Source organism: Rhinolophus sinicus, linkage group LG16, assembly GCF_036562045.2.
Source record: "Rhinolophus sinicus isolate RSC01 linkage group LG16, ASM3656204v1, whole genome shotgun sequence".
Lineage (NCBI taxonomy): Eukaryota > Metazoa > Chordata > Mammalia > Chiroptera > Rhinolophidae > Rhinolophus > Rhinolophus sinicus.
The window spans coordinates 36,864,120-36,887,342 of record NC_133765.1 but is presented as its reverse complement, the minus strand read 5'-3'; the positions used below and the strand labels follow the sequence as shown (position 1 = coordinate 36,887,342).

General features: G+C 49.8%; 2 long non-coding RNA genes across 4 annotated transcripts in view; one reads left to right on the top strand and one right to left on the bottom strand.

The window, feature by feature from the left end:
• Positions 1-23,223, top strand: part of LOC141569167 (uncharacterized) — a 441,595-nt gene that overhangs the window by 203,282 nt on the left and 215,090 nt on the right. Inside the window, exon 1 of one of the 3 annotated variants that reach the window (XR_012492612.1) lies at positions 7,917-8,137. The exons of the other annotated variants lie outside the window; for them this stretch is intronic. This is a non-coding gene — a long non-coding RNA (uncharacterized LOC141569167). Of the gene's footprint in view, positions 1-7,916; positions 8,138-23,223 lie in introns of those variants that run through there. 3 annotated transcript variants of the gene reach the window in all.
• On the bottom strand, positions 457-7,436 carry LOC141569169 (uncharacterized). Its single transcript, XR_012492616.1, has 3 exons — positions 7,179-7,436; positions 2,476-2,635; positions 457-1,683 (listed from the first exon to the last, which is right to left on the bottom strand). It is a non-coding gene; the product is annotated as an uncharacterized LOC141569169 (long non-coding RNA).

Below are 23,223 nucleotides of genomic sequence, written 5' to 3'. Positions count from 1 at the left end.
GCTTACATAAAAAATGTACCAAGGTTTGGAACAAGTATGAGTATGTTGTTATTACTACATTAAGTCCTCACTTATCATCAATAGGTTTTCAGAACTGTGATAAAATAACATATAATGAAGCCAGTTTTCCCACAGGTTAATTCATATAAACGAGAGGTAAATTCCTAGGCACCTCAGGAATGTTATGAGGAAACAGTGTTAGTTGAGGACCTGCTGTATTCCTATAGCTGTTACTCCTAGTACCTCTATTTCTTTTGTGACACAATTTTATTTATTTATGTATTTATTTTTATTTATTTATTTTCATTGTTAGTTTCAGGTGTACAAAACAATGTAATAGACATTTATACCCCTCACAAAGTGATAACCCCCGTCCCCCAATCTACTACCCCTCTGACATCGCACACAGCTGTTACATTTCCACTGTCTCTATTCCTGATGCTGTACTCCGCTTCCTGTGACTATATATGTATATATATATATTAAATTATAGTTGATATTCATTACTATTCAGCATCAGCTTCAGGTGTACACTGCAGTAGTCAGGAACCTACATCATCCATGAAGTGGTCTCCCTAATAAGACAAGTGTCCATCGGATACCCTACAAAATCGTTACAATATTATTGATTACATTCCCCAAACTGTCTTTCGTATCCCTGTTTTTGTGACACAATTTTAGACAATGAGATCAACTCCCATTTTGAAAGTAGAAGAAGTGGCACTCTGAGATTTCTCCCCACTTTCCTGTTTGGATATTTATTGGGTCTGTAATTTTTTACATTGTCAAAGTCCATAAACTTGATAAGCTCTCATGGAGCCTAAATCCTGCATTCCTTTGTTACTAATTCTCTGCCCTGTTTGCTTCATCAGTTACCCCCACACCATCTGCTGCTTCCCAGCCTCAGAGATGATCGATGTCTTTGATCTGCTGAAGCCCATTTTCATCGTTGCTGTGGGATCACAACACTTTTATCCCTTTTTCCTCATTTTAATGTGATCCAGAGGCTAAGTGAGACAAACCCAGGGGTTCATCCACCATAATCCCGACACGCTTTTGAAATACTGAAGTGCGGTTCAGATGTAAGGGGTAGGTGGTCAGTCCCTCCTTCCACACACCTGATGGGGGGCCTGAGTGCCAGGTACCAGGGGGAGCCAGGATGGACGGGGAGACTCAGTTCTCGGCATCAGTGACGTCAGCAAGGGATTTCCACCCAGAAACAGAATTCTCCGAGGTTTTGGTGAAATTTCCTTAATGAAGGAGGACATATTCTAGCTCATAATTAAAGTCCAAGCTGAACCCTGAGTCCTAGGGTGCTGTTACTGCCTTATTTATTTAGACTCAGCTGGAGAAGCATGACGAGGCTGCCTGTGCTCCTGTCTCCACGTGTCAGGTGGCCCTGACCTTGCTGTTCCTCTGGCCCGCCAAGAAGGGAGGAAATAGGTATTCAGAGGATTGTCCAGCAAGGTGGGCTGACTCTGCACATGTCCCCTCGTGGTGGCTCAGCTGCTGCTCAGGGCAGTTCAACTGAACTGCTGTTGACTGGGTACGCCAGCTCCAAGGACAACGCCATCAACGTGAACTTTCCATGTGTAAAGAGCAGGGACACTCGGTAGGAGGCCCCACAGGCTGGCCAGGTCCTGCTGGCTCTGTGGGATTTGTGTCCTTTGGATCATAAGCCTCCTGAGAAGAGGACCACAGACACAGGTATAAAACTCCCATCATGCCCCACAGTGGACGGGGCTGCCAATACCATCCGTCAAGGAGCTGAAACCAGATTTCTCCAGGAACCAGGGTCAGATGGGTGAGTGTAAGAGAAAAGAGGGCCTGATGGAGGCTGATGACCAGGGGCTTGCTCCCAGTCCACAGAGGGCATCACCACGCAGCCCCCCTCCGCTGTTTCCCTGGGGCATGGGAGCCCACAAGTGCCAGACCATCCACACTCTCATGACAGGTCAGCCATTTTAAGATGAAACATTTTTCCAATTTTTAACTGTTATCTCAAATTTTGAAAAGAATGCAAAGCACTGACAACATTTGCAGGCAGGTGGGGCCTGGATGGTGCCTCACTGAGGGCAGGGACGCTGTCCACATCGTCACTGTGTCCTCCAGAGAGGCCAGCATGAGGGACCAGCTAGGACTGTGCTTAGGGCCCCGTGGGGAGCTGGCGGTGCTCCTGCAGCAACGGTCATCATGACGTGTGGCCTGCATGCTAGTAACAAAACCCTCAGCTGGAGCCCGGGGCGGTCTGTCACCCTCGTTGGTGGAGATGCTGAAGCCCTAGTCGGTCATCTCTGTCGAGCGGGCTGTGTACACTTTTACTACAGCACATATGGTGACACATGACTGCTGCCAGGCCACCCAGGTTCAAATCCTGCTCTACCACTTAGTCACTAGCTCTCTAACCCTGGGCCATCCACTTAATTCTGGTGCATCAGTTTTCTCATCTATAAAACGGGATGGGGTGGTACCCACCTTGCACGTTGACTGTGAGGATTGATATGCACGTTGACTGTGAGGATTGATATGTACGTTGATATGTACAAATATATAAAGGGGTGAACACACTTGCTGCGCAGTGGACACTCCATGTGTTACGTATCTGTCATCACCACCATCGTCCAAAGGCAGGTTACTTTAGAAAAATAGAAATTGTTTGAAATTAACCAAATCATACCATGGATAAAATCATAAATCTAGTCCTCAAAATTATCAAGTTACCATCTTATTAGTTATGAACATTTAGGTTTCAAACGACAGAAGAAAAATCCCAAGTAGACTGATTTAAGATGTAAAAGGAACTGATTAATTAGCTCACATAGGTGACTAAAGCAAGGTCAGGTCTGTCTTCAGATCCAGGCGCCCAGTGATATCCTTCTCAGGCTTTCTCTTCCTCCTGTCTTGTGGCACACTTCATTCATTTTCTCCTTCATTCATTCACTCACTCATACAATACATGAAATTTGCAAATGTGAGGCAGGCAGACAGTATATGGAGTGTAGGGTCCAGAGAGTAATGGGAAGGCCCTCGGGCCCCTTCCGGTGTGGTTTACTGGACAGAGGGAGACCTTTACCCAGCCCGTGCTTCAGCACAGGTGAGGCTGGGTTCTACCATCTGGGTTATACCGTCTTTTGAGGAGTGTTCCTTTAGCCTGTCTCCTTTCCCCTTCATTCCATGGCTAGTCTTGTTTTCTTTTATTTTTTCCCTCCTTTTTATGTTGACTGCTCTCCATCTCTCCTATGACCATTCTTTTTGGATTTCTTAGTTGGTGGTAGAAGAACAAGGTCAACCTACCCCTGAAAAGACACATGTGGGGCTTACATGCCCAGTGGGACTTAGAGACCATCATCCAAGTAAGTGTATGATGCCCAGGAGATAGCTGTTGAATGAATAAGTGCAAAACATGAGTGGGCTCACTAGACAAAGGAAAGGGGACGTGGGGAGAGCATTCAAGGCCAGTGAGGATGCAGGAATAGAGAGGTATGGTCAAGAGTAAGACAGCGGGGGGTGGGGGGTGATTATGTTGGGCATTGTAGGCCATACTCTAGGTTCTGCTTTTCATAAAGGCTTGATCTCTGTGTGAGTTGGGGTTTGAGAAGAGCAAGGTCTTAGAGGTCTTCTGATGGGATCACGCTGACCACCGTGTTGAGCAAAGACTGGAGCATAAAGGCAAAGCCAGGACTCCTTAGCAGAGTGCTGCAGTCATTGAGCCAAGAGCTGATGGTGGCTTGAGCCAAGGACATAGGTCTGGAGGTCGAGGTGGGAGGAGTGGCCAAATTCTGGACACGTGAGGATAGATCTGAGAAGATTTGCTGATGAATTTCATATGGAGTATGACAGAATGACGATGGCAAGATTTTTATCTTGAAAAACAGAAAAGGCTAGCCAGCAACTAATTGAGACTATTGAGACTGGAAAGCTTTCAGAGAGTAGGTTTGGTGAGTCTGGAAGGAAGATCGTTGATCGTTGGGGTCAGGGAACTATGACTTTGGGCCTGTGGCTCTGGCTCACTGCCTGGTTTTGTAAATAAAGTTTTATTGGAACACACCTATGTCTATCTATTTGTTTATTACTATGGTTGCTTTTGAACCACCACAGCAGAATGGAGTTGTTGCAACGGAATGTGTAGTCCGCCAAGCCCAACATACTTACCCTCTATCCTGATAAGACCTCTGGTTTATAGCACTGAATTATAATGATTTATGAACTAAGTGATTTAAAATAAAAACCAGTGACTTGCGTAAAATTCAAAAGTATACTACATATGAAAACTTAGAAATAATGTTGGGCATAGCATTTTGAGAGCCTATTTTCTACGCAAAATTCAAACCTTATGTGTCGACATATGAGTTCTTCAATAGGTGTGACCAGAACCCAGTTTGTAACTCTAGGGTCTACATCTTGAACTGAGGGAATCGCTGTCTTTGTCCGGAGGAGAAATGGTTCCTTTTGGTGTCTATCATCCCTAGATTTCTCTGTGAGAAAAAGTAGGAAGCTTTCAGCTTTCTCTTCAGTTCCTGGTCGTAATAGCTCCTGCTCCTTTGCATTCTGTATCAGTACCCACACTCATTTAAAACCACATCTGATAAAACAACCTGTGTAATTTTCTTCTCAGGTGAAATGAGATGAAAGGTAACGATCACAATATTAGATAATGGCATTGGAAGTGTAGAAGGCTCTGACCTCCTGGTGAAAATGCAGATAAGTTAGTAGCTCAACTTGTGTTTGTCTCATCCCTGAAGGGTGACTGGATGTTTTCTCAGCAGAGATGGGGAGACGGGACCTCAGGTTTTGGTGAGGGCAGTGGTGAAGCTGCCCTTAGCCTGGCCACTCCATGGCAGCAGCACGATCTGGAGAGTCTAGACAAACAGGATAGCGGAGCCCCAGAGAGCTCTTGTTTGATGTAATTTCATTAGAGGTAAATGAATGTTAGGATTCAGGTAAGGAATTAAGAAAACGGGTGATCGATTATTTTGCAATTTGTTGTAAAAGTGGAAAATATATTAATTTCTTCTAACACAGTTGGAGAATTGATAGATGATGAGAAAGACTGAACTTTTCTCTAAATAGAGGAAGGTTCAAAGAGTGTGTGTGTGTGTTTCTCTAGCAAGATAAAGATCAGTCCTGAGAAATAAGCCCATTCACATGCTTAGAGACTCAGGCAAATAAGTGAAATTGGATTTAAATATCGTACAGCTGTGAAAACAGAAACAGATTTATAGCTAGCACTTTCATATGTACTTGATTCTTGAAATATTCATAAGTGCTAGGGCAGTACATTAGAATTACTTTGGATTACAATAACTTAGTATTCACTTTATATATTCATTATAATAGGTATATGTCTATTAAGAAAAAGATGGTGAATGAGTCATTAAACAGAAGGAAGTGCACATATTACAATATGTCATGTAGCTTATGCTTGTGATATGCAAAGACCTGTCTCCCTGTTTCTTCACTCTGTCTTTCTTGGTATCTCTGTCTGTCTTTCCATCTGCCATTCTCAGTCTGGCTGCTTTCCTTGGCTGTCACCGGTTCTAGGCCATTCTCTATTTGCTTCTCACTACATGTGTCTCCTTGTGTCTTTCCTTAGCTTGTCACACAACCATCCTCTCTCTCTCTGCCTGTCTCTGTCTCTTTCTGACTTCATTTCAGCTTACACATTCTCTCTATCTCTTTCTACTGATCTTCTCTCTCCCTCCCTCTGTATTTTTCTGTCCTCGTCTTCCTCTCATCCTGGCTCTGCTTTATCCCCATCTGCATCTATCTATGGATAAGACCTGACAGAGATCAGGAACCAGCTGGAGCCTCCAGCCCAGGCCCTCATGGTCTTTGCAGTCACCAAGCCACCAGCCAGTTCACAGTAAAAAATGCACAGAAGGGTTTATTCATATTTAAATAAAGTAATGATTATAGACTTGAGTTGCACTGGTTCTGTGCTCTTCCTCTGGAGCATTTCTCTCAATGGTGCCATCTAATCAGGTTTGGTTTTAATTGAGCAGCTGTCTGCTTGCTGGTTTGGTGGCAAACTCAAGCTTTATTACATTTTAATTTAGCCCAAGATGGAAAAGAACATTTATTTCAGATAACAGAATAACCATTGAAATCGAGCAGAGCTTTGCCAAAGTGGTAATAGCAAGGTACAAGAAAGGAGTTAGAGAAAATACTCATAGAATTATTATTTGTAGTTAAGAGCTGAGAAATGGAAATAAACTGAGCCCCCCAAGTCAAGAGAAGCAGAGGACACAGGAATCAGAGGACACAGACCAAATTTTCTGACTTTATTTTTCTTGGTCTCCATGACCATCTTTCTCTTTCTGTGTCTCTAAGCTTTATTGTCTGTTTTTCTATATGTCTCTATGTCACGCTTTCTCTAGGTGTCTAATCTGGTTTAAAAATCTTTATAACAAGTACACCTCAATAAATACATTAAAAATAAAATTTAAAAATACAAAAACAGTGTTTCCTTTACCTTCTCGCTGGCTATTTCTGTTTGTCTCTTTCTGTCCTATTTAAGCGAGCGTGTTTTGTCTTTCTCTGTGCAATTCCAACCCGACAGCAATAAGTCGGTTCCACCCGAGTTCCTGTCCACCCTGTAACCACGACACCTCCCTCGGGGAGAAACTGGGTTTCATTGGCCACAGTATTTTTGTTGATTTATTCAACCCCAGAATACGCTAGAACCGTTCGGGAACCGCTCACTCACACCTCTGTGAAGAAAGCAAACCTACTAGTTGGGTTTCATTATTTTCTTCTTTAAGCTGCGATTACACAGTCAAAGTAACGTGTTCAAATACTGCTCGTGACCCTGAAGGACCCCGGAAGCGGCCTGTGCGACCCGCCCCTCCGGGCACTTGACCGAGACCTTGGCCGCAGGCCCCGCGAGCCGCCCCCTGCCCACGACCCACGCGCTCCCACCCGGGCCAACGCCGCCTCGCAGCTCGGGCCCCGCGTGTCCCCGGCCACTCGCTGCGAGCCCGCTGACCTCTGACGTCACCCGGCTCCGTCCACCCTCCGGTCACAGCGCCTCGGGCTGGGCGCCCACGGGCCACCCACGCGGGCACTGCCTGACACGGGTATGTGGCAGGGGCGCTGTCACCGTGTCGCCGCTGTGGGAACACGCCCCAGGGAGTCCCCGCGCGGACTTCGCGAGGCCACGAGGGGGTGAGATAACTGACCAGGCGCCCGTGTCCGCGCTCCTTTCTGGGCCGGCGGTCCCGGGCCCAGGCCTTCACCCGCCTCTCTGGTTTAGGGTCGCTCTCGGCTCCCGGACACCGGTCTGGACTGGTGACAAGTGTGGCCGCAGGGGACAGGAAACGGCCGGGCTGGCCCAGCGCTGCCCCTCCGGTCCCGTCAACTCACGGGCTCAGGGGCAGTGCCGCCAGGGTCGCTGTGACCCGGACGCGCCCCCGCGCGGCCCACGCCGTCCGTCCCACGCCGCGCGCCCGGTGACTGACCCGCTGTGCGCACCGGCACCGGCTCCGGGACCCGCGAGGCCCGGAACCACACTGACGGAGGTGAGGCCGGAAGTCGGGAAACCAACGCGGCGGCACTTCCGGCACCGCTTGTGCTCCTGGCCCGGCGCCGGGACCGGGCTTCCCCCGCGACGAGGCGGTGTCTCTGTGGAAGGACCGCTCCGTCCCTCGGTCCCCTCTGTCCACCGCGGCCGCATTGCTGTGACAACTGAACGGTCACCGAGGACAGAGGCCTGGCCGCCTCGCAGGGTCCGGTCCTGACCCCCAGGGGACCTCGGCAGAGACACGTGTCCTTCTAGTGTCAGCTCCGTCCTCCAAGGCCCCTCACTGTGACAGCTACACCGTCACCGAGGACAGAGGCCAGGCCACCTCGCAGGGTCCGGCCCTGACCCCCAGGGGACCTCGGCAGAGACGCTGGTCCCCCGGCGCCTCCGGCCACTCCCGGCCCTGCCTGGACTCCGTCTCCCCTTCAACCACCTTCAAACTCGGGCAAGGACGTGACTTTACAGTTAGTGACAAAATCCGTAATATCGTGCGGGAGGAGGTCACGGAGAGGGCGACCCGGAAGCTGGCCCCTCACCCTCCCGGTCCTTCAGTGTCCCCGTGGGAGCTGCTTTCAAGGCCGTGGCCTGACTGAGCCCGCAGAGGCCCCTCCGGAAACGGTAAGATCCTGGCGGGCGGTCGGGGAGCTCCTCGTGGTTCCCGATGGAGGAACCCTTGCTGGTGACACTTCCACCCTCCGTCCGCAGTGGCCTGTCCCTCCCTCCTGTCCCTCCCCGCCCTCTGAGCGCCGTCAGGTTCAGACGTCACCCCGAAGCGCTGAGGTTGCGAAGGAGCAAGTGGCATTTGGCCACGTGTGGTGGAAACGAGGTGCAGCCTCCGTTCTGTGTGGACGGGAGTGTTGCTGTGGCCACTTGTCCTGCGTGTGCTGGCCTGACAGCCATTTCCGCAGGTGTTGCTCATACTGCGCACCTTACATGTGTGTGTCCTCTCCCTGGTGAAACGGGGCTTCTCGGGGACATGGCAGCTGATAGGCTTTGGGGTCTGTCTCCACACGTGCATTCAGGTAACAGTTAGTGGGTGAGTGAGTGAAAGAGAGTCTGTCCAGAGAAGGATGGACATGTTTTAATGCAATGAATTTTGCACTGGTTGACATTGTTTTCAAATGGTTACTTCAAAACTGATGTATTTTGCTGACAAGTTTGTTGTTATTTGCAAATGTAATATCCATGGAAGACAACTAATCTGTAAAACGGGAATAATAATAATTCGGAGTATTGTTGAGATTAAGTATAAAGTACTTCCTTTCCCTTCCCTCTGTCTCTCCACCCACCGTCTTCACAATTTTTGCCTGCTTCCCGTATCACATACTGTTTTTCAACATATGTTCTTCAAACGATTCACTTTTCTAAATTTAGAAATCAATTTCAGCCTCACTACATGACAAGAAAATCATGAGTTTGATGTACTGTTTTTTTCTCCATGTACATTAAATTCGAGGACTAAGAAACGTGCGTCCCTGTGCCACCTAAGCTGGCTGTTCCCAGGGGGATACAGCTCACAGGTTGGGAAATCTGGCCGTGGCGCGTTGCTGCTAGTTCTCCCTTCTAAGTAGCTGGATTTATGACCCAGATTCAGCCAGGAACCAGCCCGGTTTTTTTCATGTTCTTTGCAGGGGTCTGTTTGAATCACCAAGTGTAGCGTCTTGTCTATTTTTTGTGGCAGACGGGTTGGCAGTTTCCTTTTGCAGCAGAGACCTCGGGGAGACAGGACTTAAATCTTTAGAGCCATCTTTTTCCTTTCAGTTGCTAAGAGAGCCCCCAGGTTCTAGCTGTTCATTCATTTAGATAAATACAGGCGTCTGGGAACCCTTGTTGGGCCTCACGTTCCACTGGCTCTGGCTTAGAGGTTAAAGGAAACTTGGTCTCAGCCTTAAAAACTTCACGGTAGACAAAGGCCCGTGGGATGTTCTACGGCAGGAAAGATTGGGAAGGGGCTGCTTTGCTGATGTTTTAGACCATAGTGTGACGGACGCTTTGCAGGAGGCTGTGGGGACAGAGCCAGGAGAGCAGTTTCCAGGCTCGGCCTCACGCGGAAAGGTGCTGGCTCGGGTAGTAGACGGTCATCAGCTGTGACTAGTTGGCCGTCAGCTGTAACCAGTGAGCCATTAGCCACTAATATAACTGCCGTGGCTACGCTAGGGGGTTGGTAGGGTAGCAAAAAAGTGGATGGCAGATTGCGGCTAGCAAGTGGGGTTAGCAAGCGTGGATGGCAGATTGCGGATCGTGTGGATCCTACTTCCTGTGTCTCGCCCGGCCACCAGCGAGACTGGGGTGCAGGAAGACCCCCTTGTTGGGGTACTGGTGGATGTTTGTTTTTGTGTCTTAACCCAGCAGCCAGCGAGAACATAATGGTATGGGCCCCCCATCCATGGCTCCTGGGTGTTCCTTTTTGGCCTCACCATATCCTGCGTTCTTATGCGGGGAGCGGGAGCTGAGACCCCGCATGACAGAGGCTGTACCTTAAGCCAGAGATGGTTTTGATAAAGAAGCAATGAGCTTTCTGTGAGGCATATTAAAAAAAAAAATCCAAAGGAAATCCAAATTTGGCACAACTTATTCCTGGCCTTAAAATGTTCATTTTCCCTCGAGACAGAAGACGGACAAGCTTAAAACCTGGGCCCGGGGCTCGTGGCAGCCCTTGTACTCTGTGGGCAGGTTTGATTAAACAAACCCAAGGCTTAAATATTCAGAGTTTAGAAAAATCTGAGCCAAGTCGTCGTTGATCATCTGCTCAGGAACAGAAATGGTTGATGGTTCATTTCCCTTGGTCGCCTCTGACAATGCACATTATTTATAGTTCCCATAAATTACCAAAGGGAGAGAAGAATGATGGTGTTTAGAAAGAGCCTGTATCTGTGTGCTCATGCCGCCATTGGCCACGTAGTGGCTCAGCTCTGCAGTTCCCTAAACCTTGTGTTCCCTCCCGAGAGCCTGGTATGAAGCCCACAGGGTGGGGTCCCCACGTTCCTGCCCTGGAGATGTCTCCCCTACAGAGGCAAGTCCAAGCCACTGGAGGGCTGGATTCCGTTGCTGCATTACACTTGGCTGTCTCTCCTCCACGGAAATGTACTGAAACTATCCTGGGCCCTACCTGATAGAGCAACCCCTTTGGAAAAGTGTTATGTCCCGTGGTCACCCTTGTAGCTGCATAAAGATGGGCTTTCTTCCAGAAAAGTACAGCCTGATCTTCATAGGAACACCCCAGGCTCAGAGCTGCTTCATCCGTTGTCTGGGCAATGCCAGGTCCTGGGGCCCCTATAAATCGAGAGGACTTAGTTAATGAACTGTATTGCATCTTTCACAGCTGTAAGGCCCACGTCAGCAATGGATTTTGCCTCATCTCCTAGAGGAATGGAGGAGTCCACCGAGCTGCACTGTCCTTGGTGCTGACATGGGATGTTCCCAGGGGTTCTCGAGTAGTGTAACCACTCGTTAGCACCTTGCCGAGAACCCGCATCTAAGGCATCGCCGCTCCCGTGGCAGTGCAGGGGCTTCTGGGCAATTCCGAGGGTGGATCTTGTGAGGATTGCAAGGAGCTTCTGGAATTCTGTAGGAAGAGTGCGTAGTGGGGAAATTCTGTGCATTGGGATTAGCTAAGGGAGAAGAGTGTGAACTGGGGAAATTTGTGGTAATACAAAATTATCTTTTGATGTCAGAATTGGGATCAAAGGTGGGGGGTGCGGTGTTGTGAGCAATTGTGAGAGTCCAGAATCTGGAGGAACACGATGATTTTCAGAGATGGAACTTGACCTAATCTGGCAGGTGAGGAAGGACGACGATAAAGTCCTACCTGTATATTAAAAAACAAAAAGTCCTCACTAGCAGAGACTCCATGAGACGCAGCTTAGTAGCAATAGCTGTGTGAGGAAGCCCTGCCCCTCACAGTGAGTCCAGCGAGTCAACCATTTGAAGAGGTTGCCATGAGGCGGCCATGACCTTTGTTGGCATTGACCAGTCTTGGTCTAGAGTAGACATCACACACGTGATGTGGCTGCGGGCCAGATCTGGCTCAGAGGGGTGTGTGTGTTCTGCATTTAAAAAAATGAATCAGTTGCCACCATGGTAAAAATTGCCAGTCTTACCTTGAGGTCTGGATTTCCAGCTTCCCTTGAAAACCGCTTGGCTGGGCTGCCCCGAGTCCTGTTCCTGTCTGTCAACACCCTCTGCAGTTGATAGGTTACTACCATCTGTAGAGGTGGGTGGGCTCCACTCTGCCCACAACCCCCATCTTTGTCATTGCCTGTCACACTTGTGCTGCTGGCTTTCTGATAGATGTCAGAGGAATGTGAGCTATTTTTTGTACCTTGGTCTCTGTCAAAAATAGGCAACACATGGTAGATCTTGCTCTGTCACTCCGGCCGATAATTGCCTTCCTAGCCATAAGCGAAGCACTGGAAATTGGATTATGTTCTGCCCCAGAGTGTCTGGGAGTGGCTGAGGGCCCTTGAAATCTAATCACAGGAGAACTGATTAAAGGGGGTGTGAGTGTTTGGCCTGGTGATGAGAAGGAAAGGCTTGGGTGGGTGAAGAGGGAGATGCGCTGTCAGGGGGAAATGTGAAGGAGCCTGTCTCCTCACGTGGCAGTGGAGGGTCACTAAGCAGAGCCCCATGTCACCTCTAGAGAAAACACCAGCTTTGATAGATCAGCCGAATTTCCTGGGTTAATTTCCAGTAGCTACCAAAGGGCTTTTGACTAAGTTTTCCTCCAGCTTGAATCTTGAGAGTTATAGTATCATAGGGAGGCATTTCCGGGCATCAGTGCTTGAGACATGTGGCTGAGCTGCAATCGTGCTAAGCATCTTGGGAGGGGGTGGGCAGGGGCGACAGCTGGTGGGAACTGACGGGTGTGACTCCATTCTATCTGCAGTGACATTTGGCCAGTTTGTTTGTTTACAAGTCACAGATGTGCAAACCTCACTAGCTCGGGCCACTAACGAAAACGTATTGGCTCACGTAGCTGAAGGTGGCCGTGGTGACTTCAAGCCAAATTGGACCTGAAGCGCATTACGAGTTTGTTTCCCTCCGTCACGTTCTGATGTCCTGTGTCTTGTGTTTATTCTCAGGTGGGTTCTTCAGTGCCGCCAGCAGCTCAGAGGCTGGTGTCATTTCACATCCAGGTTCAGGAACATGAAACTTCTCTTTTCTAACGCTGCCAACAAGGGCCCCAGGGGTGAATGGAACTTGGTCTAGTGTCCATTCTTGACCCAGCAGTTCTCTGGCCATTGAATAGGACACGGGCATTGGTCTTGCCTGGTCAGATGTGCACCTTTGGGGCTGGCGGCGGGAGCAGTTTAAGCTGAAACACATGGTCCAGGAGTGAGGGGGTGAGGAGGGGACGAGAGGGGCAATTCCTCAGGGTCATGTTCATCTCTTTGAATCTCAGGAGCACGAACCTACTTAGGTCCTCAAACAAGCTGAGGCTCTGACATCTTTTCCCGCGTCTGTGCTCGTGCCTCTGCCCAGCGTCCCTCCCACGGGTGCAGCCACCTCCCCCCCACCAGCCTGCACCCCCGCGGGTCCTCACCTCTGTGTTTCCAGCCCCCGTGTAGATACACGTGTGAGGGACCCCATGCATGTTGACGTGTTTGTCCTTGAGGGCAGGTTCCATGTCTGACTTATGTCCCTGTCCCCAGGGCCCCCTGGCATGAGCAGTACCAATGAAAGCACACAGGCCGCTGTGCCAGACTCTGTCTTGTTCGTTTCGGGTGCATGACAGCATTGAACCCACACAACACCCATGAGGTCGGTGCAAGTGTCACCCCCTTTTACAGCTCTGGAAACTGAGGCACAGAGAGGCTTGAGTGGCTGTACTCGGTGGGTTTGGAATCAACACCAGTCCACCGCGTGTCCAAATTTATTGTACCAAAAAGTGGACAAGCAGTTCCTTCCTATTTCTTCTCTTGTTTAATGATGTGTTTCTGGAAATTTCGATTTTTATGTAAGATTTTTCACTTTACATATTGCCAAGTCACCCCATGGAAAGCTCTGCAAACACGTTTGGCCCGGGGCTGCCGGTCTGCCCTGGGCCCTGTGTTGTGCCTGTAGGTGACGTGGGGTTGACGTTGTGAGGACCCCACAGGGGAGCAGGAGGATGTGGGGTCACAGATGTCTCTGCACTGACTTGTGTGAAAGTGTCCTGTCTGCTGTGGGCGCCACGGGCCCCAGGGAAGCTCTCAGACTGCCCCCAACTTTATTAGGAAGGAGATGTACGAGATCCAGAGAGGTGTGAGGCCCTTTCTTTCCCTCTGAGCCATGCTCGGCAAACATCCCTACAGAGAAACTGTTATTGTACCTGTGGGCATGCATTTCCTTCCCTTCGCCTGTCGCCAGGAGCCAGGAGCTGAGAATAAGTGTCGGGCAGAGTGGCTGTTACCCCCGCATTCTGTCCTCCTTTACGCCGGTGGTTTGGACTTTTATTGTTCCGTTCTCGTTGGAGATGTGACATATGCTTCCTGTTGGCCGGAGCGTAGCTATTGCTGCATTGTCAACCTTTTGTTCCTGTCACCATCACTGAGATTTCAAGATGAATTAGATCTTTTGTTCATTTCTGCTTTTGCATCTCTAATTAAGAAGGAACGTTCTGGGATTGTTTCCACATAATGCGGAGAAATCTTGGAATGAGCCAGAGCAAACCGGCCAGCCTCCCATCTTCCCTCACTCAGTAACCATCGCCCTGCGCTCCCTCCCTCCTCCCGGCAGCCCTTCGTGTGCTCTTCCCCGTATAGGCCCCGCTCAGGTCCAAGGCCGGGGGTGTGGGAATGTGTCTCGGGATCAGGCAGGGTCGGCGATGGCCCCGTGCCTGTGTCTCCTGGAAACACATGTACTTGGTGACCAGTAGTGGGAAGGGGACCCTCACTGATGTTTCGGTGCCTGGTTCCCAGAGTAAACTCTGGCAGCTCTGACAGGCAGAACGTATCAGTCCCCTTGACTACAGACAATGAGAAGGCACATAGGAGAACTGACATCCCTATTTTACTGTTGAGGAAACTGAGGCTCAGAAGTTAGGCTTTTGGGTCAATCACGCAGCCAGAGAGTGTGAAGCTAGGATGGAACCTAGTCCTAGGTTATCCGGAGCCCTCCCAGGATGCGCGTGGCCTCGCTCAGCTTGAGAAGGGCTCCCCGTGAGGGGAGGGTCCCTGTCCTGCTGCCCGGAGCCTGAGAGCAAAAGGTCCTGGGCAGCTCACCCGCCATAGCATGGCCCTGTGACCGGGAGACGCCCTGAGCTGCGGCTCTGGCTGCTGGACAGCGCCTCTGGCCGGCTCTTCCTCTGCGGAGCTTCAGGCTGGGGACTCCAGCTGACGACGAGGTCACAGCTTATCACAACCTCCACCAAGTGTCAGGACACAGAGCCCGGGGCAGGTAAGGGCTGGCGCAAGCGCCACACAGAGGACTTAGTGAATTCATATCCCCTCCTTGGGGTGACTTTGGGTGGGCCAGTAGGTGGGTTCCCATTCCTCAGACCCATGCATCAGCACAAATTCCAGACTCTTCTTACAGATGAAGGGAACCCATTGCCATGTTGTCACAGCTGGAGGAACCACAGACGTGCTTCCCCACCGGCCCCACATGCAGAGGGGAACACCCCACTAAGGTCAGTTAGCTGTCCGGTGCTACCCTCGCCTCTTCTCCCAGAACAGTTCCCCTAGGACGGCAGGGGTGGGACAAACTGACCCTGAGGCACAGAGAAGGGCAATGAAGGTGCTGCGCTGGGCAGAAGGCGGCCACGGCAGTAGCCACCAAGCGCCTTCCCTGGCAGCGCGGCTGGCGAGCCCGTCGGTCTTGGTAGCCCTCACCGTGCAGTACTGGTGACCAGGCCTTGTCCCCGGGTTCTTACTCTGACATAATCACTATTGGGAACGTCTGGTGTTGAACGTGGCGCTGTGTGCATCGCCGGGTGGAGTGTTTTCTGTTACTTCCATTCATAAATCATGGATGAATGGGTGCAGAAGCAGGAGGAATGTGGCAGGAGGGGGGACGGTGAGCCAGCCATGGCCCTGGTCCGTGCTCCTGTCGGCTGATTCCTCTTCCCTTTACTTGGTTTTCCTCTCAGCTCCGAGACTGATGAGAACTAACGATCCATTAGGAGCCCAGCAGAGACCAGGTCCCAGGAGGCTGTTTCTCCCGCCTGCAGTGTGAACTGTACAGACCCGGGCGCTGGGTCCTGAGCCCCCCGGGGGGTGGGGAGCCTCCTAGTCCTGGGCTGGGTGCTGCCAGCTTCACGTTCGGTATCTTAGGTCACCCTCATGACCTGCTGGCAGAGCAGACTCAGCTCCATAGAATGGGCCGCAGACGTTTCCTTCCTGTTGGTCGAGGCCGAGGGCAGGTCTGCCCTGCCTGGGATGCCGCTTCTGCTGAGCCTTGCGCTCAGCGGGGCCTTGCCCCAGCACAGCCCTCACGCCAGTGCCCAGCCTCCCGTCAGAGAGACTCCCTTCTTGCCCTTTCCGCGTTCTCACAACTCTCACAGCTCCTCCACTGCACTCCTGCCCCACAGCCTCCCAGCCAATGTTACCAGGCCCCCAAGGTGAGAGGACTTTGCAGTTCGTTTCTGGAAGAGAGACCTCCGCACAGAGCAGAGCTGGGCCGTGTGCAGAAGCCAAACGCCCCATGAGACAGCACATTATGGAAAACGAGGTTTATGCCACTGCCCTCAATTCTAAATGGAGCTTCTGTGGGCTGTGACCGCTTGTTCGCTCTGGGACGTTAAACCCGCAGGGCCGTGACTCTGCCCGCCCTCCCGCCGGGTAACTGGATCCGTGATCGGTCATTTCACCTTGGCGCCCTGCTTTCCCTGGGTGTTACTCTCGGCTGACTCATCTGCTTTTCCGAGTTGTGATGATGAGATGGCAGATGCCCAGCCTGGTAGCCCTTCGTGGGGAGGGTTCTGTCCTCATAAATAAAACAGTTAATCATGTTTTACTAATTATTAATGGAAACGCTAACTAGCACTGAACAGAGAAACTGGTGCCGTCTGGGAAGCAAACTGTCCTTATTGCTGCAAGAGCAGCGGTCCTGCTTGGAGAGGTCTGTGCAGGAGGATGTACGGGTTTCTATGGGGCAGCATTTGCATAGGCGCATCTGTGTGGGATACAGGTGTTCACACCGTGTGTCGCCCACCTTATCCTGGAGAGGCTGTGACACTGCGGATGGGACAGTGAATCAGGCACTGGACCGAGGGACTGGAAGCCAGGGCTCCTAGGGGACGGTGAATGGGCGCTGGTCACTGGCCGTGAGGAGGAGGGTGGGACAGGCTTTCCCGCCACGTGTCGGCAGGCAGATCGCACGGAGCAGCTGCTCTGGGATCAGCATTTACTGAGGAGGAAATGTGCTCATGGACTTGGGACCGTTTCCCCCCTGCTGCTCCTAAAAATGAATGACCATTGATGACTTGAGGCTTGACGTGGCAGATGTGGGTGATTTGCACACCTGCAGTCTGTCTGTCAGCAGGGTGAGACCAGTGCACTGTTCTGTGTAGAAAAGGGCATTGTTTTCATTTTTAAATCTGTTTAAATTCGTTTTTGTGTATTTAAGTAATGTATACACACAAACAGATATAGAAACTAAAACTGAAAATTTTAATTGAAAGGGTTTCAATGTAAAAATTCTAAAAACAAATATAAAATAAATGAAAGTGAAACTGCAATCTAATAGGAAGAATTAAAATTGGTGCGTCCCTGCCTCATCCTAGGGCCCAACCTCTAGATGACCTTCGCTCCTGTTTTAGTGTGGACTTTCCAGAATTTCACTGGGCATTTTTGCGTGTATACGGGCCTATAGGAATGCAGATGGTTTCTGTGTCACATGTCTGTCTTGTTTCCGTGTCACACGCAGTGCGTCTTCTCTCCAGGCTCATCCGGGGCGGAGCGGCCTGAGCCCCGGAACTGGCCTTCTCCTTAGGGGCTGGTTACTCCTCTTGGTTCCTCTCCTTTCCCAGCTCTGCCCTTTCTCTGAGAGGCCGTCACGGGGAATGTGAGGCTTAGCCCAGCTTCGGAACGGAGGAGGGGTTTCTCTGGAGCACCGTGAGGGGGTCACCGGGGAGACCCGAACTGTTAAGAATTCACTCACTCATCTTAGGCAAAATTTTGCTTCTAAAGATAAACTTACAAGATGTAAAAAGTTTTTAAGATGTGCACATTTGTTGGGGTCGTTCAGCCTGACACAGCACACTTAAGAGAGGTAAGAATGGCACCACAACTTGGTTATTTATATTGAACATCGCACACTCTGAAAACCATTTCATGTGTGTTCCCGCATTTGCTAGCACACTAGGGCGGTGTCTTTATGTCTGATAACGGCTGCAGTGAGACAGTGCGCTCACGGCGGTAGCTGTACAGCCCTCCTGGTTTCCCTCCCTGACGGGAACCGCGTGACCGGAGCTGCCGAGGTAGCATTACCTGTGTTAAGACGAGGGAAGTGCGGCTCAGAGGCCGACTCCGTAGGTCAGAGTCCAGCGAGCACAGCCTGTCGCCTGTCCCCAGTCAGCTGGTCCCCCATCCTGTGCCAGCTGCATGGTGATTCCCGAGCCTGCACTACGAGGGCATGGCCGAGGGCTGCTTTAGTTCTTGTTCCCGTCTTGCTCTCTGACACCAAGCTTCTCTCAGGGGTGTTGCAGAGGACAAGCGGCAAGAGGAAGGAGCTGTGGTCTTCCGGAAAAGACTGTGGGACTTCGGATGTTAAGTTCACACCCTCCCCGTCCACACACAGTGAGGGTGACACATTTAACCTGTGTGAGCACCCATTTCCTCGCAGCAGCGGGCTGATGGTCAGCTCGAGCTCATAGCGCCTCGGTGAGGGTCTGAGTGCAACTGGAAAATGAACCCCACCATTTAAGCAAGTGTAAGATAAATCACAACGTGTGTTGCATAGGAAATCTATGCAGCATGACCTACAAATGGCCACAGAATGCATCACTGGTAATAATGAAATATAAATTAAAGCCAATTTGTGTTAACCAGGTTGCCAGTAACTGCACAAAGCGTAAAGGTGCATTTCAGACCTTTCTATTGGAAGCACAAATTTCAGGAAAGAATTGTGGCCGACTGTGCACTTAAAATCGAGCATGTTTTTAAGCAAGTCATTTTGTTCCTGTGGAATTACACTAAGAAAGTAGAGATGTGTAAACACGTGTGTGGAGAGGTTATTCTCAGTGCTTTCTTATAACCACAACAAGAAAAATTTTGAAACAACAGAAATGTCTCAAAATAGAGGTTTAGTTAAATACCTTATGTACATATAATCACAAAAAATAAAGATCAGATAGATAAGATAGATGATAGATAGATAGATAGACAGACAGACAGACAGGAATGAAGTCTGTTGGCTGAGCACATGTCCCTCTCACCAAATAACTTTATTTTCAGTTACAGAGGTGGGACAGGAGAACGGAAATTGTGTGGACAGCTAGCAGGCTATGTCGGCCCTCCTTTCCTCTGTTCTGGATGACTAACGTTTTTATCACTAAAGAAACTACCATTTTTTGTGATATTTTTGGGCTTCTGAGGAGTTGTGTTTAAATCAATCATTTTGTTAATCAAATTACATTTTACAGATGCACAAAAAGCTTTCATGGATAAAAATGTTTGGATAAGTGTTTTTTAATTCAAATTTCTCAAATTGGGTTTTGAAATCCATAGATGCATTTCCCACAGCCCATTATTTGTATGAGGGTGTTTAATCTTGCTGACTTTATAATTCTTTTACAATACTAGAAGCACGTTTGGAATTATCTTGTTTATCTCTGTGGCAGGTTCTTCTAGCGCCCGCAAATGCCTACCTGCATTCCCCTCTTGTTGGGTACAGTGAAGGTCGCTTTGTCCCATTTCCCCTACACTCGCTGGAGTGGAGCCATGTGACCAGTTCTCACCAATAGGATGTAAGCAGACGTAACGTGTGGTACCTTTGTGCTGAAGCAGTTGGGAGCGGGTCTGACTTCTCCACTCCCTGTCCCGTCCATTGGCTGATTGTTGAAGAGGATGGGTCCTGAGAACAGCAGATCCCTGAGTGACAGGCTGGCCCCACTGCCCTGGCCTGGACAGTGACGTCTGTGCTGTGTCGCACCCTGGGGTGACATCCTCGCAGAACTGGGCGCCGACACGGGCCTTTAGCGCCCAACGTGGCATTTTATTTTGGAGTCTGCCGCTGTCCGTGATGTTTTGAAGCAGAGGTTGCACTTCAGAAGCCTGTGGTTGGACCCAAGCAGTAGACTCCTGGGCTCACAAAGTAGGAAAACAAATTTTGAGTAGTTGTCAATAATTCAAAATATAAAATTGCACATAGAACGTAGATGTCTCGTATCTTGTGGTGGGAGGCAGAATTTTGGTCCCTGTGACGTTTGCCCCTGCCGTCTCACTTGTGACTGTCTTAACTTTTGTCAAGGACGACTTTGCAGATGTAATTCAGGTTACTGATTAGTTGCCAGTAAAATAGGGCAACCATCCTAGGTTCTCTCGCTGGGCCCAGTGTCATCACTGAGCCCTTCAAAGCAGAGCTTCCTCCTGGCTGGGAGGGGTCCGGCACAGCACGGGGACTTGCTGCGGGGGTGCTGCAGATGTAGGGGTCATGTGCAGAGCGTGAGAAGGAAACGAATTCTGCCCACATTCGGAAGAAGCTGGGATGCAGGCTGTCCCAGAAGGAACGCCACTCAGCCATCACGCTGACGTGTGAGACCCACAGCAGAGGAGCCAGAAGAGCCTGCCAGGGCGTCTGACCCGGGGGCGCTGGGGGTGAGGAGGTGGGCATTCCCAGCCACCAGCTCAGCCAACAGCATGAAGCTGTTACGTCACAATAGGAAACATGAGGCCTCAGTCTGTCTGTTCCCCTGGCCAGCCGCACCACCCGCACTGCCTGCCGGCCCTGTGACCGGCTGGCACCTGCCCTACGTGGCATGGGGGCACTGTTCGTTCAGTGTTTCCCAGCCAGCCACTTGGAGAATGATCTTGGATTCCATGTTTTCTCAGTTTATAAAGGGGTGAGAAATAATTCTCAAATTGGTAAAACTGGCCTTCATTCTCTTTCCCACAGCTGTATTTCCTCACATCGTCTCTTTCAAATGCAAGCGATGCCCGGACATTTTTAACTTGCTTTAATACAGACCCGGCATCCTTCATTTCATTCTGCTCTGCGTGGTCATAAAGAACCGAAATTTCAGGATCAGTGTCTTAGGAGGGGGTTGTCTGTGCTGCGGGTAAAATACGTCGCACCTCCATCCCCTCTGAGACCTCCACCGAGGGTTCTCTGATGCACGAAAAGCAATTCATTTTTAATTGTCTCTAGAAATGGTTTTTCTGGTGTATCAGTTTAGAACAAGCTTGTTATCAAAACCCACTGATCCAAATAAATTCACAATCCAGCTAAAATTACTTTCTGAAATAATAACGAGATTTTTTTTTAAGGAGGAGGTTTAGTTTCAAAGCACCCATGGGACTGTGATATCAAGCTCATAACAGGTACATTTTATTTCATGGGTAAAACAAGGATTTTTTGGTGATTAGCAAGCCGCCGGCTTATATCGTTTCTATTTCTTAGGTTGGCTGTTCAGTTGAAACCTACATATCATTGCTGCTACCCCTTCCTTCCTCTTTTTCCCCTTTCCCCTTACATCCTTCCTTCCCTTCTTTCTTCAGACATTTTGTGTCAACATTTCCTCATGTTTAAAAAGCCAGAAAGGCCAAGATAAATACGCCGTCCTGATTTTATGAAATAAATCAAGTAGCTCTATTTCTCTTGCAAGTGACACAAAAATATGGTTGTGAGGGGGCTTCATTTGGACAGAAATGGACTATTAGTTCCTTCCCATCTCAAACAGGGAGTTTGGGGTGCCAGCTCCCAAACCTGGTCTGGGGAGAGCAGCTCCAGCTGGACCTGTGCCCCCCCCAGTGAGGTGGGCACAGTGGACAGGTGCCACCACACACTGAGAAAGCTGGGCAGCTGTGCTGGCGGCGCAGAGGGCTGGACGTGTAGCCGGGGAGAGCGTGGCCCTCTGAGGGGGCTAAAGGCGTGCAAATCCTGGGACCCATTAGAGAACCCACACAGGGTAGGAATGCTGGCCTGGGGCTGTTCCAAAGGAGATCCTGCCCGAGGGGCAGCGTGCCTGGCAAGAGGAGCCTACTGTTCTTTCAGGGGCAGAGCTGGCAGGGGCAGCGGTAGAAGCAGTCTGCGGAGGAACGGCCTTACCTGGGTAGGAAGGCTGGCAGTGGAGTCATGGGAGGATTGAGGGAAGTGCCCCGTGAAGAAAGAGTTGGACTAGACTTTGGGTGGGGACCACTTCTGAGTGCCCGCAGAGGTCGAGTTACGATGTGCACCTGAAACGTACGTAATGTTGTATAGCAACGTCACCTCAACTGGAAAAGCCCAGGTGGCTTTGAACATCTGCCAAGGCCAAGGGGAGCACAGCCGTCTCCCACTGCACTGATGGAGCCAGGGCTGACCTACCTGCCGCACCTGTCCTAGGTCAGGCACCCTCCTTAGCAAGCGGGGTGGAGCGAGCATGTGCTGAGGGCAGGCGCACAGGCATCACTTTGTTTACGCGTCCATTCTTGAGCCTCTAGGGGTTCCGTGGGGCACGCGGCCTTCTTCTGAGATGGCCTCGTCTTTGGCATCTCATGTCGCGTCCGTAATGTGTGTCCCTTTTTATCTACCTGCATTCCCTCAGTCCTTACATATTTTAATGTAAAAGGAAAAGAAAATCAATGCATTTTTCCTTTGTTTTTTTAAATTATGAAAATGATTTTACTTGTGTAGGTGACATTAAAACAGCATGAGCAGTGGAAGTGTCTAGATAAAAATTAATTCAGTTCACAGATAATTTAAGCCTCTTTTTCCATATCAAATTTTCTAAATTTTAGTGCCTACTAATAAGTAAAAACTAAAAATGAAAGAGAGAGAGAGAGAGAGAGAGAGAGAGAGAGAGAGAGAGAGAGAAAATAAAGAAAAAGAAGAAAAATTCAAGCCATGGCTAAAATGGCCAAAGGAAAAGGAGGGGCTGGAGAGACCGAGCAAACCCGGAAATTGACCTGGAGTCTTACGGACGTTCTGCCCTGGCTTGTGGGGCTGCGTTCCCTGCACCCTGAGCTCCGTGACGATCCATCTCCAGCGGGGACTCCCTGGAGCCGCACAGCAGAGACCAGGGGTCACGGCCCATACAAACTGCATTTCCCGCCTACAGCTAAGCTTGCTGGGTGCATTTCTGCGCCCGATAATAATTAATCCCAAGGTCTCAACTTGCTAACACCCCGCGGTGATGCACGGCCCTGTGTTAAACAGCAAACAGAGGCTGTGTCTGTAGCGATTCATCTTCACAGGGAGACAAGATCACATTTGAGTGTGTAACTTGTCTAGGGAATAAACTGTTCGTTTTACTTTGACAGTTCAAATGATTGATTTTCTTGGCATCTTTTTATAATTTATTATTTCGTTTTTATTGGCATATTAGTGTACTTATTTCATGAAAAATTATACATCCCCTTCAAGATGGTGGCTTTGGTATGATTTATATGTTTATTGCTAAGTTATTTCAATTTAAAGGATTACAGGCTTCTTATTGACAAGATTAAAAACAAAGCATTATAGGAGAGGTATGTATATAATCTTTCCTTCTTTCGCGCTCCCTGCCCCTCCCGTCCCTGCTTGCCAAACACCTGGGTGTACGGTCTCTGTCCATGAGAAAGGAAAGGTAGACAGAGGCCCTACGG